Source organism: Phoxinus phoxinus (genome assembly GCF_949152265.1).
Source record: "Phoxinus phoxinus genome assembly, chromosome: 11".
Taxonomy (NCBI): domain Eukaryota; kingdom Metazoa; phylum Chordata; class Actinopteri; order Cypriniformes; family Leuciscidae; genus Phoxinus; species Phoxinus phoxinus.
The window spans coordinates 20,873,403-20,889,880 of NC_136886.1; positions in this window are offsets into that span (position 1 = coordinate 20,873,403).

Genomic DNA, 16,478 nt, shown 5'->3' on the forward strand with positions numbered 1-16,478 from the left:
GGGGTCTCTCCTCAAGCACCACCAGTGTGCTGCATCCACTTGGATGATGCGATGGCAGTCACAGTACAACGGCGCCAGTGCGCTCACCACACACCAGATACAGGTGGAGAGAGAGTGATAGAGCCAATTCAGTGGATGGGAATTATTAGGAGGCCATGATTGGTAAGGGCCAATAGGGTTACACCCCTACTCTTTATGAGAAATGCCATGGGATTTGTAATGACCACAGAGAGTCAGAACCTCGGTATTACGTCTAATCCGAAGGACGGGAAAGTTAAATATACTTTCTATTAAAAAAAAATGGTTTGTTCAATGAAACTAAGTAAAACTTTTCCTCCAATTAATTACGGTTGGTTACAAACAATATAATAAATGTAGGCAATACACTACAGGTGAATAGGGTAAAAAAAAGTAACTATATTACAATGAAACTTTCCCATTTCATTACCTACATTAAGATGAGAAAAGGTGTATTACAAGTTTTCTGTAATTTGATGTTTAAATATGCAAATTAATGTAAATGCGTGCTAAATTGCATATATTTAAAAAAACGAAATCTGAGTATTGGATAAAGCCAGGTTAAAAATATTTTTTTCATTGCGTTCACATATTAGATGGGGAACAAATTAGAGATGGATTAATGGATATCTACTTTTGTTATCCTGTAAATCAGAATATAATGTCAATAGCCTTAAAAAATGCTTAGGGTTATATATTTCGCTCACAGGCTTATGAACTCTGATTTTTAAAGCGAAACAACCAGAGCGTATACACGGCAAGAAACGCAGTACTCGTTCCTCTCTCTAGAGAGAACCGAGGTTACGTTAGTAACCGAGTACGTTCTCTTACGAGAGATACTCTCGTACCCTGTAAGATGCCGTGTATGCAGTGATCCGACACCATAGACCCAGAGCACTGAGCTGGGGTTCATATAGTACATAATCACCTGTAGGACTCAGAGAATCCTGAAAGAGGTGGGATCTAACCACCATCTCTCACAAAATTGACTGCACATAGCAGATCAGCACAAAATTGACTGCACTCAGCAGTTCAGCATAACAATGCCATAAAACAGCGACTGAAAATCTCAGTCTAATACAAACACGGTTAATTAAACCGATAATATCCTGGCCTGTAAGGCGGGCACCTCGAGGTTGTAAAACCTGATAAATGTAGACGGTGAGACCCTGCCTGCCGCCATACAAATATCCTGCAAGGCAATCCCACTCGACCAAGCCCACGAAGAAGCCATACTTCTCGTGGAGTGCGCTCTAACACCCAAAGGGCACTGAATGCCTTTGGATGCGTACGCTAAAGCTATCGCGTCTACTATCCATCTGGATAGGCTCTGCTTCGAAGTGGCCATTCCCTTGAGACGCCCACTAAACGAAACATAAAGCTGCTCCGTCTGTCTGAAAACAGACGAGTGCGACACGTAAGCTCTCAATGCCCTCACTGGGCAGAGAAAATTATCGTCCGTATTGTCCCCGGTGACCGGAAGGGCAGACAGGGAAATAACCTGCGCCCTAAACGGTGTGTTTAGGGATTTTGGAACGTAACCATGCTTAGGTTTGAGCACGACTCTGGAGTCATTAGGCCCAAATTCCATGCACGACGCGTTCACGGAGAGCGCGTGTAAGTCCCCAATGCGCTTCACTGAAGCGAGAGCCAGGAGAAACACCGTCTTGAGCGACAAGTGTTTCATATCAATGTCCTGAAGAGGCTCAAAAGGAGGACCCTTCATGGCATCCAGCACCGTGGAAAGGTCCCAAATGGGAACAGTGGGAGGTCTGGGTGGATTAAGTCTCCTAGCTCCTTTAAGGAACTAAATCGTTCCTTCCTATGGACTGGTCGTGTGCGGTTTCAGAAAAAGCCGCTATAGCTGCCACATATATTTTGAGCGTGGAAGGGGATCTCCCGTTATCCAGCAGCTCTTGTAAGAAGGACAAAACCTCTGTTACTCCGCAATCTGGGGGTGACACGCCACGAGACGTGCACCAGCCAGAAAAAACAGACCATTTAGACACATAGAGCCGTCGCGTAGACGGAGCTCTAGCTTGTGTGATCGTGTTTATCACTCCCTGAGGGAGGTCAGCGGATACCCGTTGATGGCCCACACATGAAGGGACCATAGTTCCGGGTGAGGATGCCAAATCGAACCATTTGCTTGAGAAAGGAGATCCCTCCTCAGAGGCACTGGCCACGGGGCGGTGCTGGCTAACTGCATCACAGCTGGGAACCAGGGTTGATCAACCACAGCGGTGCTATCAGCAGCACTGAGCATCCTTCCTCCCTAATCCTCTCCACCACTTGGGTCAGGAGGGAGACAGGGGGAAAAGCATACAGAGGACGGCGCGGCCACTAATGAGTCAGTGCGTCCCTGCTTTTTGAGTAAAATTCTGGACAGTGAGCGTTTTCCGGAGACGCAAAGAGGTCTACTTCCGCTCTGCCGAATTTCTTCCACAACAGTTGTACTGTGTGTGGGTGTAACGACCATTCTCCTGCCGGAACGCGGTTCCTGGACAGTACATCTGGTCCAACATTCAGGTGCCCCGGCACGTGCGCCGCCCTTAGTGAAAGGAGGTTGCAGCGCGCCCATACCAGAAGGCGTCTGGTCAGCCTGTATAATGACAGGGACCTGAGGCCGCCCTGGCGATTTATGTATGACACCACTGACATGCTGTCTGAACGTATCAGTACATGGCAGCCCATAATCAGGGGACGAAAGCGAGTGAGCGATTTGCACACTGCTAACATCTCGAGGCAGTTTATGTGGAAGAGCTTCTCCTGCTCTGACTAAAGGCCAAACAGCGGTCTGCCCTCGAGCAGCGCTCCCCATCCTACGTTGGATGTGTCCGTAGACACCACCCTCAGACTCGAGGAAATCCCTAGGCTTACACCTGACAGGTACCAGTCTTTTGACTTCCAAGGTTTCAAAGCTGCAACGCAAGCTTGATTGACCTTGAGGCGAAGCCGACCGGTGGCCCATGCTTTGCAGTGCACCCTCCCTTTGAGCCATATCTGCAGCGGGTGCATGCGCAGCAGGCCCAGCTGCAGTACTGCAGATGCTGAGGCCATCAGACCTAGCATTTTTTGAAAGCTCTTTAGAAGGAGAACAGCGCCGCAGCGGAATGAGCTGACTGTGCGCTGAATGCACAGCGCGCGCTGTTGTGACAGCTGCGCTGTCATTGACAGCGAGTTCAGTTCCAGTCCCAGAAAAGAAATATTCTGTCTGGGGGATAGCGAACTCTTTTCCCAGTTTACTGTGAGACCGAGATTCTCGAGGTGACTCAGCAGCAGGGCTCTGTGCGCCACTATCTCTGAATGAGATTGGGCTAGAATGAGTCCCCCCGTCTTTTTTGGGTACCAGGAAGTATCTGCTGTATAGCCCCCCTTCGCTCTGAGCCTAAGATAAAGGTTCGATAGCCCTTTTTCTCAGAAGTTTCAGAATTTCGGCTCGAAGTAGGTGTGCTACATTGGAATCTACCGAAGTCTCGACGCGCGGCGCGTGGCGGCGAGGGCGTCTACGAAACTGCAGCGAATAGCCTTCTTTTATGATGTTTATCACCCATTTTGAAACCCCGGGAAGCTTTTCCCATGCATCTGCACGTGTAGCTAGGGGCTGAGTGAAAAGCGCGCTCTGATCGACTCGCGATACAGCGGCTTTCGTGAGCTGCGACAGAAATGTCTCGCTCGCAACATCTGAGGCCAGGGCCGCGCTGATGATAGCGGGCAGAATGTCCGCGCTCGACCCCTCGACAGCATTTAGGCGGGAGAGGGAGGGCTGGACGGGCTCCGTAGGAACCGTGATGCTTGTGTGGGAACGCGGGCACTGGGGACCGGGCACGTTTACCACCTTTATAGCATCGCTCGCCGGAGCGGAGCGCCTGCACGCAGGTTTCGTTTTTACAGAAACCGTGCGATGAGCAGGAGGTAGCATTAGTGGGCACTGGGTAGTGGGCACGTGTGCTACTTTTAACGCGCAATCGAACTGGGTCGATTTTATGTGCGCGGGCCCTGTGTGTGGGGCCGTGTTTGTGTGTAGGGATGGGCACATTACAGTGGGCAGTCTTACTACACAAGAAACACCATCGGCCGTGGCCGGGACACCAGAAAATGCACTCTTTAATGGATTTATCTGGGTAGCCGTGAAAACGGCTGTTGTGTGCAGGCAAGCGGCCAGTGAGACATGCCTGTTGGCTGCAATGATCGCTGGCACAGTCACTTCGCTTGGGACTGAACGAGCGGTGAGCTTCGGTGATGGTCCGGCCGCAGCGGGACTTGAACACCGACGCTTCCCTAGCAGTGCTAGGATGTCTTCGGGGGCTTCAACGCTACCTTCTGTCACGGGCCACGCAGCGCGGGGCGGCGACCGGAAGAGCGAGAGCGCGGTCTCGAGCTCTGCGTCTGGCGGCGTTGAGAAGAGGAGCTGGGCGGCGGTCTGGGCTGTGAACTCTGAGCAGGCGGTTTCGCACGGCCTGCTGCTGAGTTGGAGCGCTTCGGCAGGAAGTGCTTCATCGCCTGGGTCGCCTTCTGCACCTCAGCATACCTGTTGGTGAATTCCTTCACCGATGTCCTGAAGAGACCAGCAGGGGAGAGCGGGGCGTCGAGGAACGCGGTCCGCTCCGCTTCTGGCATGTCTGAGAGCGTGAGCCAGAGGTGCCTCTCAGACACGGTGAGCGCCGCCATACTACGTCCGATGGCTTGGGCCGCAGACTTCGAAGCGCGAAGAGCCAGGTCTGTAGCGCTTCTCAGATCCGCCACGCAGATCGCATCGGGCCCGTTCTCATCCAGCTTGCGGAGGAGATCGGCCTGGAAAATCTGCAGCGTCGCCATGGAGTGCAGCGCTGACGCGGCCTGTCCGTTGGATGCTGATGAAGCGGGGGAAATAGTTCGCGGGCGCACCGGCGAACTTTGGCGGCTAGGAGATGGTTCAGGGTTCCGCTGTGCACGGCGCTTTTTACGGCGCGGCACAACAGCGGAAAACACGGGCTCCTGGAACGACGCCAGGCGAGTCCGCAGAGTCGCCAAAGGCAGAAGTTCACAGTGATGGCAGCCGCCATCCGCAAGAGCGATAGCCGCGTGTTGCTCACCCAGGCAGGAAGCGCAAATAACATGGCGGTCCCCGTCGCTGAGTGTGGCTCGGCACGAGCCGCAGGAAGGCATCTTCGGAGAAGACGCGCTTCAGATACAGGAAAAATGTGTGAGTCGCGCTGGCGAACTCACACACACTCAATAAGGAGGTAAAAGGATATAAGCGCCGGAACGCGCAGCTGGAAGGCGGAGAAGGCGGCGGTGCCAGCGGCTTCACGTCCTCTCCCGCTGAAGTGCTCTCTCGACGGTGCAGCTTCTTCCTCGGATCAACGATGAGGTGTCTTCGCTGAAGGATTAAAAATCAGAGTTCATAAGCCTGTGAGCGAAATATATAGCCCTAAGCCACGCCCGTTTCAGCGGGACGTGACGCAGGAGAGCACGAAGCGCCCTCATTGGGTGTGACGTCACTCAAGGGCTCGCTCGATTGACTTAAGCATTTGCCGCACAGCAGCCAATAGGCGCGCGAGCTGTCTCGCCTAGGTCTGTAAGAGAACTAGGGCTGGGTCCCAATTCGCCTACTTATACTACGACCTAAAAGTATGTACTCTTTTTGTGAAGAAAAAGTATATACTTTTGAGTGTGTAGCAAAAAAGTAGCCATGCAAGCTTTGAGACATACTACTTCGTCATCTTTAACGGACAGATCTGTCGCGTGCATCCTGTCACTGTAAACTGCCCTCTCAATCATCTTGTCACACATTCAATCTAATTTAATTTCCTACCGTTTCGGAGAGAAATGTAGTTAGCACGTTCATCTGCCAGTCGCGGGTCTTTCATGCGGAGACTCTCATGCGTTTGGAATTTTAATGATGCATTTAAAAGTTAATGGCTACAAAAGTTCACAATGCTGCTGCAGATGCAATATAATGTGGACAACATTGAGTAAATACATTTTCGTCAGGTTAGATACTGATAATTAATCACTCAAACCCATTTATCTAAACCTCTCTACATAACTCCGGACTCGCGCGTCCTCCATGTCTGTAGTTTTTTTAACACTCTTCACTCGTGTTTGTAGTTCTGACCGAATCCTCGCCCAACGCGCGATGGGTTATGGGCAATATTAGCCGTTAGAGTGCGGCCCTGTCCCAAATGGCACACTCCGGACTTGTGGACTTCCTCAGAGTCCACACTTTGGTGACGACCGTGACGTCATGTAGTGCAGACCTATAGGGCCCTTGGCGTGAGTCCACGAGGGCCCATTGAGAGGTATTTTTGGGACAGACTCAATCGTCACGCCGGAAATAGGAAGACGGTCCGGTTGTTGCTTAAATATTATATTTCTACATTTACATATGACTCAATAAAGCCCTAACATTCGGTTCTATTTATTTAATGAATCATAATGCGATCGTAGCCTATTATTCAGCAAGCTATTTATATATGTTTATTAAATATAAATATATATTTATGTTTGAGACATCAACCACTGGTTGATGACCATAATGTTTGTATACTGTAGGTAACAACTGGTAAAATGTACACCTAGGTCATACAAAACCATAATGATATTTACACTTAAATATTTTCTTCTCAGCTATGTTAACAATTGTCTGTGAGCGAAAGCTCCTCCCATCCGTTGTCCGATTGGCCTTTCGCAAGGATTCCTGGGTAGTTAAAGTGCGTGAAGCCTGCATCCATGCGGGCTTCGCGGAAGACCGCTTCAAGGGTACAAAGGGGGCGCTGCTGAGCACACTTCAGAGCGTTAAAATGATAAATGGGACGGCCTACGGACTCGTAGACTCAGCGAGCACGCGCAATTTAAGTCCACGAGACCGAAAGTCCACATGAAGTGCGCCATTTGGGACAGGGCCACAGTTCATCGATCTGCACTTCGGATTCTGACCGGAAATAGTAGACCATCCGGGTTTCTTTGAAACACATATTTCAACATACTACGATTTAGGACGTACTAATTCTACTTTCGAATACTATTTAGGACGGATAGTATGTGAATTGGGACGCAGCCTAGGGTTTTCACCAACGTCACGTTCTAGGCGGTAACCCGGATGCACGGCCATTATGGAGGTACTCGGATGTAAACAACAGCATGAACGGAAAAAACACGTGGTAGGTGCGAAATCATATAGAGAAGGACTTAGTTAGCAGGAAAGAGCTCACATTTTTGACAAACTAAAGTCAATATGTGGAAAAGATCCGAACGAGCTAACGTTAGCTTATCTAACGTTAGCTTATCTAACGTTAGCTTATCTAACGTTAGCTCTTACTGCTTCCTTCTATTTATTATCCAGACAGGCTACGTTCAGATTGTCAGTCCAAAAAAGCACATGAAATCCGTTTCAAGCTGCATCCATATGTGGTTTGAAATCCTATTCAAATCACATAACGTTAACGTTATCAGGACATCAGCTTCAGGCTAAACGATCGGATTTTGCGTGATATGTGACTCTCACGCCACGTAAAATGTAAACGTCAGACGTTGTTATAGGAAACATGCTGAAAGTCGCTGCTGAAACAATGCTGTGTTGTTGCAAAGTGCCGGACGAGCAGAAAATTATTATTTCTAAAACCTATTTTGAAACCAGCGCGAAAAAAAGCTGTACATAACAGCTCTCCAGTAGTCCAGCGCGGCGGCGCTTATTGTAAAATTGAAATAAGACAACATCTCTATTGCAAATGCAAACCCCTCCATCAATGGAACGCATTGCCATATTGCCAAGAGCTGCATGGACACACATCTGAACAGTTGTGATACAGTGTGGACATCATTTTTGTAATATACTTGAATAACATGAAGAGACGTTCGTAACCTTGTGAACCTTTACTGAACACGGCAACATGAAACATACGTCTCGTTTGGCAAACGCCCGTCAAACTCTGGCCAAAACGCATATCTCCCCGGAACAGCCACGCCCTTCCCAGGCTCTTAGCCTCTTAAAGGAACCTCACTATTGCAATAGTCAGTCAATACATTACACCCCTTTTCCCCAGTCCACAAAATCTGAAAATCTTCTTGAAGGGCGATGCTCTCTTTCAGGGTACCTCCGAGAATGAGGGGACTCAGACATGCCCTCAACTCCAGTTCCAGTCAGGTCAACATCAGGGTTCCCCACATCTAATGCAGGCGGCTGTAACTCAAGCGTTTCATTCCCTGGGGACTCATGCAGATGGACAGTGTAGCCATCTAGCTCAGGCCTTGATTGGTCGGACAAGGGTGCTGTCCTGTCCAGCAGCTGATCAACATGTCGTCTGTGCATTTGCCCATCACCAGCTCTGACCTTGTATGACAGGGGACCTGTAACGTCTACAATGATTCCAGGCATCCACTTAGAATCTCTGGTGTAGCTTCTCATGTACACCAAGTCCTTAGGTCTAAACTCTCTGACTGTGCCAGGGCATTTTTCAGCATTCAGCTCCTGTCTGTGAAGCATATCACCATCATGGTCAGAATGCAGACGATCCAGGGCAGTGGTGAGTCGCCTATTCATTAGCAACTCAGCAGGACTTTTCCCAGTTGATGAATTGGGTGTGACGTGCTGTGACAACAAGAAGCGAGCGAGTCTGGTTTACCACTCGCCCTTGGTGATGCGAGACAGGGCCTCCTTGGTTGTCTGCACCATGCGTTCAGCTTGACCATTTGAGCTTGGGTGATAAGGTGCTGTAGTGACATGTCGAATGCCGTTGCGCTCGGCAAACGCTTGGAATTCTGCAGAGGTGAAAGAAGCACCATTGTCTGACACTATGACGTCGGGCAAACCATGTGTTGCAAAAAGTAGTCTCAGTGTGTTGATGATGGCTGATGAAGACATGGAACTCATCAGAGACACCTCCAGCCACTTGCTATGTGCATCAACCACTATGAGGAATATTTTGCCCTGAAAAGGGCCTGCAAAGTCAATATGCAGCCGGGACCATCTTTTTGTCGTCCACTCCCAAGGATGCACTTTCGCCTTAGGAGGTGCATGACGTGACGTCTGACAGGTTTCACATGCTTTGACAGTCTCCTCAATGTCTCGGTCCATGCCCGGCCACCACACATAACTCCTTGCGAGTCCCTTCATGCGTACAATGCCCGGGTGCGCGTCATGCAACATAGCCAGTATTTCTCTCCTCGCCAAGCATGGAACAACCACACGGCTTCCCCATAGCAAACAGTTCTTATGTGCAGAGAGCCAGGGGTTTCTTTTCATCTTAGTGCACCAGCACTTTATCCGTTTGCAGCAACTCTTTTGCCTGAGCATATGCCATCTTGTGCTTCGCTCACCTTAGTACGGCATGTAGCCGTGCGTTGTGTTCTTCCATGGTTTTGCCCGAAATCAGGATGTCATCCAGATATGGTTGGACTCCTGGAATTCCTGCGAGCAATTGTCCATAAATCTTTGAAATATTGAAACGGCCGTTGACACCCCAAACAGTCAGTATTTTCTCTATGGACTGCAGCTGTACCCTATGTACTCCTTCCACTGATATTCCCAGGGCATCAAACCAGTCCCGTCCCAACAGACTAGTGCCCTGGCCCTGGATGACGAACAAGGGCAGTGTGTTTTGTGTTCCTTTGTACCTTACCTCCACAAATATTTTTCCTTTCACTTCCAAGGTTGCCTGTGACCACTGCTTAAGTATTCCATTGTTTGCATGTATTTCAGGGGGTTGGGAGGGCCACAATGAGTGATAATTATGCTCACTAATCAAGGAACAGGCCGCTCCTGAATCCACTTCCATTGTGTGTGCTTGTTTGTTCAGTGTAACAGTGGCCAGATATGGTCTCTGCCCCCCTCTTTCTGATTTAGTAGTGGTGCTGTAAACAAATTAATCATTATTTTCTTTGTGAGTTATAATGTTTGTGTAACGTTCGTCTGAGCTGACTGCATCCTTGTCAGTAGCATGTTTAGTTTTTGTTAAACACACACAAGCAATGTGTCCTCATTTTTTACAGTAATGGCATACAGCAGTGGGAAACCTACAGGCTTGTGGGGTGTGCTGACCACCACATCTGAAGCATGGCTTGTCACGTTTAGGATTTTCATTTGAAGCTGCTGTCTTATGTACTGATGCATGCGCATGGGCTGCATAATGAACATCGTCCTCCAGCCGTGATTCGTTTTGATGCTGACGAAGTAGGCGAGCGTTTAACAAAGCTGTTTCAGCAGCTAGTGCCTTTTCTTCTGCCTCTTTAAATGTTAGTGTAGGTTCAGCCAGCAGGCGTCGCTGTAGCGCTTCATCCATAACCCCGCACACGATTCTATCACGCAGCATTGCTTCTAACTGATCCCCAAAAGCACAGTGCACAGACAAACGTCGAAGCTCAGCAATGTAGTTTGAAATGCTTTGATTAGGTTTCTGCTTACAATTGTGAAAATTAAAACGTTGAACAATCTCTGATGGTGCTGGGCTGTAATGGCGTTTTAAGGCAGCGACAATGTTTGCATAAGACACAGTAGATGGTTGCATTGGGGCAAGCACTGAACGTAACGTGGAATACGTTTTCGCACCACACACACTGAGCAGCACGGAGCGCTTTTTTGCATCATCCTCAATATAATTTGCATGAAAAAACATTCCAGTCTTTCTGTGTATTCTTCAAAAGAGTTACTTGAACATTCGTCAAACTCTTCGATACGGCCGAGTGTAGTCATGTTCGCTTCCAGATGGCAGATTATTTTACTCACTTTAACAGTCGCACCATATGGACTTATCTGCACACAGTCGGTTCGAATCCGCTCGTCGCCAGTGTAATATACTTGAATAACATGAGGAGACGTTCGTAACCTTGTGAACCTTTACTGAACACGGCAACATGGAACATACATCTCGTTTGGCAAACGCCCGTCAAACTCTGGCCAAAACACATATCTCCCCGGAACAGCCACGCCCTCCCCAGTCTCTTAGCCTCTTAAAGGAACCTCACTATGGCAATAGTCAGTCAGTGCAAACCCCTCCATCAATGCAACGCATTGCCATATTGCCAAGAGCTGCATGGACACACATCTGAACAGTTGTGATACAGTGTGGACATCATTTTAGATTATCTTTGTATCCGATTGGAATATAATGATCAGATTTGGGCTGACAGTGTGAATGTAGCCATAGTTAACTACGTCAATATTTTAGCCATAGTCAACCCTTCATTTACACTTGTGGCTGATGCTGTGCCTCTCTCAACCACAAACGCCTTCTTTCATCAGTTATTTATTGCACTCTTCTCTTTAACTTTTGACAGTTTGTAGAACTCTAAATGTTTTTTCCCCGATGCGACCGATTAGTACAGAACAAAACTCGACAATTTTTCAGCAGCAATAATCAGCCAAATTTGCGAATCCGTTCAGTGCAATGGCATTGTTTACATTCAGTGCCTCCAAAATGTCCAACTTCCGTATTGATGACGCGTAGTGAAAACCCTCTTAAGCCCTAAGTCCCGCCCCTTCGGTTCCGGCTCATGGGACCTTATTTCGGAAAAAATATGTATGGTGGTCAATGGCGAGAGACAACTTATCTTTTTATTCCGTCCAAACTGTGCCCTAAATTACATGATGTTTGTCAATTTCAAAGATAATTATGAAAGTCAAGAAAGTCACAGTTTGCTTGTTCGGATCTTTACCACATATTGACTTTAGTTTGCGCTCTCTCTTTTGCGCTCTCTCCTGCTTACTAAGTCCTTCTCTATATGATTTCGCACCTACCACATGTTTTTTCCGTGTTCGGTAGTACATAAACAGTGCAATCCATGCTGTTGTTTACATCCGAGTAGACCTCCATAATGGCCGTGCATCCGGGTTGCCGCCCAGAACGTGACGTTGGTGAAAACCCTAGTTACAGAGGGATTTGTAAATATATTATTCCTAGCCTGATTTATATAAGATTGTATTCCAAAAAACATGGAGAAAATCTTTTTTTAAGGCTATTGACAGTATATTCTGATTTACAGGATAACAAAAGTAGATATCCATTAATCCCTCTCTAATTTGAAATCTTTACTTCTTGGAGAATGAGAGAAAAGTCATTTTGAGAAAACGGGCTTTAAAGTCTGCGTGAACCGGAAGTTGCAAATTACTTTTCTCAAGTGTTGTGACCATAGATAGACTGTAAAAAAATAGGTTGTGACGCATTTCCGATTGAAACGGAATATTGAACAGAGGGCAGGGTTTTACTTTAGCACTCCTCCTCTCCATCTCTCGCCCATAGCAGAGTAACGGTTTGGGGGGAGTGATTAAGCGTTTAAAGGGGTCATATAATGGTACATGCACTTTTACAAGTTGATTGCACTGAGATGTGTGTTGGCAGTGCCTGTACACAACCATCATAAAATGATAAAAATCCATCCAGTGTTTTTTTTTTATCTCCTTATATGTTTTAACCTGTCTCAAATTGAGCTGTTCGATTTTGTGACGTCACCAAATCGACGCCCCTCCCACGATTGTTGATTGACAGCAGCGTTTCAACACAGACCCGCCCTGTCAATCATAGTCCGCGCGTCATTGTTGATATATGCACATGTCTATGAGCAGAATGGCGTCTAAGCAATTGTGGTGTTCTGTTCTTGAGTGCAATAAGGAACACAGCAGTCATTTTAATTTTCCCCAGATCAGAACCGCTGAAGACGCAGTGGCTGAGTTTTGCTTTTGAAGGGAATATTCCCCAGGACAAATGTTTTTTGTTTGTTTGCGCAAATAATTTTTCACCAGACTGCATTACAAAGGAGGGTCAATATAAAGCTGGTTGCTAAGAAGCTGCTTCTGAAAAAAGGATCTGTACCAACTATTCGTGTTCCTGCTGAACCTCCAGAAGAAGTGAGTGTAACGTTTTATTAACCTTTATAATAATCCTTATATTAATCTTTGCAAATCGCTAGCACGGCAAGCACGCTTCACGATGAATGCGGCTAACTTAATGTTTACACTCAGGGTAACGTTACATTACGGCATGTTTTTACGACGTTCTCAATATAATGAATAATTCCCCGTTTATACTGAACAATGCGTTATAGTTATTATGTTATCCTCAGAGACTCCCGCTGCCATTATTCAAAATATAGCCTCAACTGTTGTCAAGGCAACACTCCACATGTGTTGTGTAAAAAGCGCACCACAGAACAGAGGGGCGGGGTGAGCACAGCTCATTAGCATTTAAAGACATATGCACTAAAACGGCAAACAGAGCTGTTTTTGACCAGGTAAAATGAGTGTTTTCTTACAATACTAATGAGAATTTTTAATTAAAGTATATTACAAATTTTTTATTTAGACCCTAAATAATCATATTAGCTTGTACAAAAATGGCATTATATGACCCCTTTAAGCAACCCAAGCCGTCAAACCTACGTCATCAGAAAAGTAACCATTCCAGACCGGAAGTAACTTTTCAGACTTTGATTAAAGATAACCACGACAAACAATTTTGTTCTGTGTATTAACTTGCATGGATTAATTGTTCACCACAAGACTGGTAATATCTGCTAACAAAGTAAATAGGGTCAATTTTGATTTCTTGCCGACTTTAAAGATTTATCATCAGCCAATGAGATTCCGCATTCAGCCCTTTTACTTTAACGATTGGTTGCTGATAAAAAAGAAATTACCATATTTGGATCCGACAACATTGTACAGGAGAGAGAGCCTTCTACAGTGTATGTGAAAATGACGGGGTGCAGGCAGCGATCGCGGATCGAGCAGCATGTTGATTTATTAGAACGCCAACTTTTGTTGAATTTATGAGAAATCTACAGACGCAAACAGACAGAGTGTAGTAAAATAAAGACCTAAATGTGTATTTTTTTTTTTACCACAAGTCTGCAAGAAGATGTTAAGACACATATCTAAAAATTGACCAGTGTTTGCCTGCCGTGTCTCGCCTTAAGTTCCTGTGTTAAACGGTATAGCAAACTAACACACTATTGCTGGTTATAGCCTATGACACTTTAAGAATGAAAGTTGACTCATCAAAACATTTGTTTAAACTAACTAATTTCGTTCATACAGTAGGCCTATCGACCTAAACTGACGAAAAAGGTGCGTCTTTAGCCGTTTTATTCAAAATAAAAAAAGCTCGGGTTGAGTTTCATTCCACCAGCATGGACAGTCAAGGTAAATGTCCGTGAAAGTGATTTTGTGCACCACAAGGCGGCGTTCACTTGCAGAACGTATAAGGGCCTGATGTTGTATGGCAAATCTGCAGGATCACGTTTCAAGACTAGATTAAATTCATTGAACAAACTAATTTATTGGGTGCAGAATCATGGGTCAGTATATGAAATGTATAGAATGCACAAATAAGGCAATGCTGGTCAGTACTGACATAGTTGTGTGAGTGAATCAACTAATCTCACACCATCACCATCTCCAAGTACATCACAAAGTAAACCAAAAATTAAAAAACATTAACTCTTAAACCCTTCTAAATTTCTGTCACAACGGAACATAACAACAACAGGTATTTCCCTTTACTGAAAAATAAAAAAACTTAGGCCAGGGCTTTACCGATGGAACTTAGATTTAATTAGGCCTAGGATTAGGCCAAGGCTGATTTATACTTCTGCGTCGGACCTACGCCGGAGCCTCTACGCTGTAGGCAACGCGTTGGTTTTCGTTTACTTCTGCGTCGTTGTCCGCGTTGACGCGCAATTACACCTGCAGAGGGAGCGTGTGAAACCCGAGGGAGGGGTTCTAGCAGACCAATCACAGCGCTTGCGTCCGCGTAGAATTGACGCGTTGTTACATTTTTGGAGAGGTGCACGTCAGGGTACGCCGGAGGGTACGCGCGCTACACACAGCCTACGCCGTAGCTACGGCGTCAGTTCGACGCAGAAGTATAAATCAGCCTTTAGTTCAACTAGGATATTTAAGTTGCTTTTATAGACATGCCTTAGGAAAATACATTACTGGTGTTCATCTTGAGATAAAACAATTGCTCAGACATTTTAAATATAAATAATCTCTGATGAACATGAGGAGCGCAGTGTTTTGACCACCTTGAAGGGGTTTTGGGTTTGGGGGCCTTTAAAGATCAAGAGGATAAGGAAACTAGCATTAAATGGTTTGTGAGAAAATAGATAATGCCCAGTTACAGTAATGTCAACTAAAATGGATTAGATAAACTTTAGTTTTAAATAGGTGGATTGAATAGCCTACGTTAAAAATGAATTTGTGACAAAATGTTCAAAAGTGTGTTGCTTTAGCTCGTTTTAATTAAACTGAACAACAGTCAAACACTTTTTTTCTTCTTTTCTGAGAGTACAGAGGAGTACAGGTGCGTGTAGTGAATACATGTGCAAACTTTAAATATTCAAATTTATATCACAGATGATTACCAGACCATAAGATATTTTGTCTGCAGAAATCCACTATGTTCAGCCCTGAGACGTATAACCATTTTAATGAACATAACTCAAAACGTTTCTGAGAAAACACGTATTCTATAAAACAAAAAACACATTTCTCACAAAAGTTTCCTTTACCTCTTACATTTTAAAAAGCCTCAAAACCCTATCCCTTACAAAGGTGAAGTTGAAAACATTTTGTTATACTGTAAATATTTCACTAGTAAGCATATTCTCCGAACAGAGATGCTTGGGAATCAGACATGCTTCTTTTCTTTTTTTTTACTCAAGACCACTCGTCTACTATTGGCTCAACAATGTCCAGTTTGACAACTCTTCCTTCCCACCTAAATTTCCCACCACGTTCGTTCATCTAGGACTGGTGTAGACAGAGCTCCAACCCTAAAAAAATCGGCCTGTATAGCCTTAGTACTCCTGGAGACATTGATTAGCTGGTTCAGGTGTTGAATCTTAACTCTGTAAGACAGTGTCTCTCCAGGACTGATGTTGCCTACCATAAGAAGTGGTCCCCCAACTAGTCTGGTTTCTCCCAAGGTTTTTCTTCTTCTTTTTTCTCCATTTCTGTCACCTGATGGAGTTTGGGTTCCTTGACCTATGTAGCATTTGATTGGAGCAAATTCCATCTGTCTCTGTTGCCAGATGTCTATTGTTTTGTCCTTCTTTGCTTGGCCAAATAACAATACATTTTGTCTAAATATAAAGTATTTTGCTGACTTTGAAAAGGATAGGTCAAAATATGAATTCTGTGATGTGAATAAACTCTTGGCATTGAAAAGTTCCTGGCATTGAAAAAGTAAAAGGTAATTTTTATTCAAACAACTTTAGATTAATTTGGTTGTTGTATCCAGGGAAAAGAGCTGAGTCTACATATCTCTTCTATCTGCAATGAAACAGTCAATTTAATTTGTATAATTTTGATTTACCACTCATAATCGTCTGAGATTGATTTGTACTTTCATATTTATGGTTCCATGTGTAAATATTATTATCAAACATTACACTTTTGAGTTATTTAACAAAGTGAAGATGACTGAATGCAAAAATCTATAGGTTTCACAATGATTAACTGAAGTTGACAAACCACCTAATGC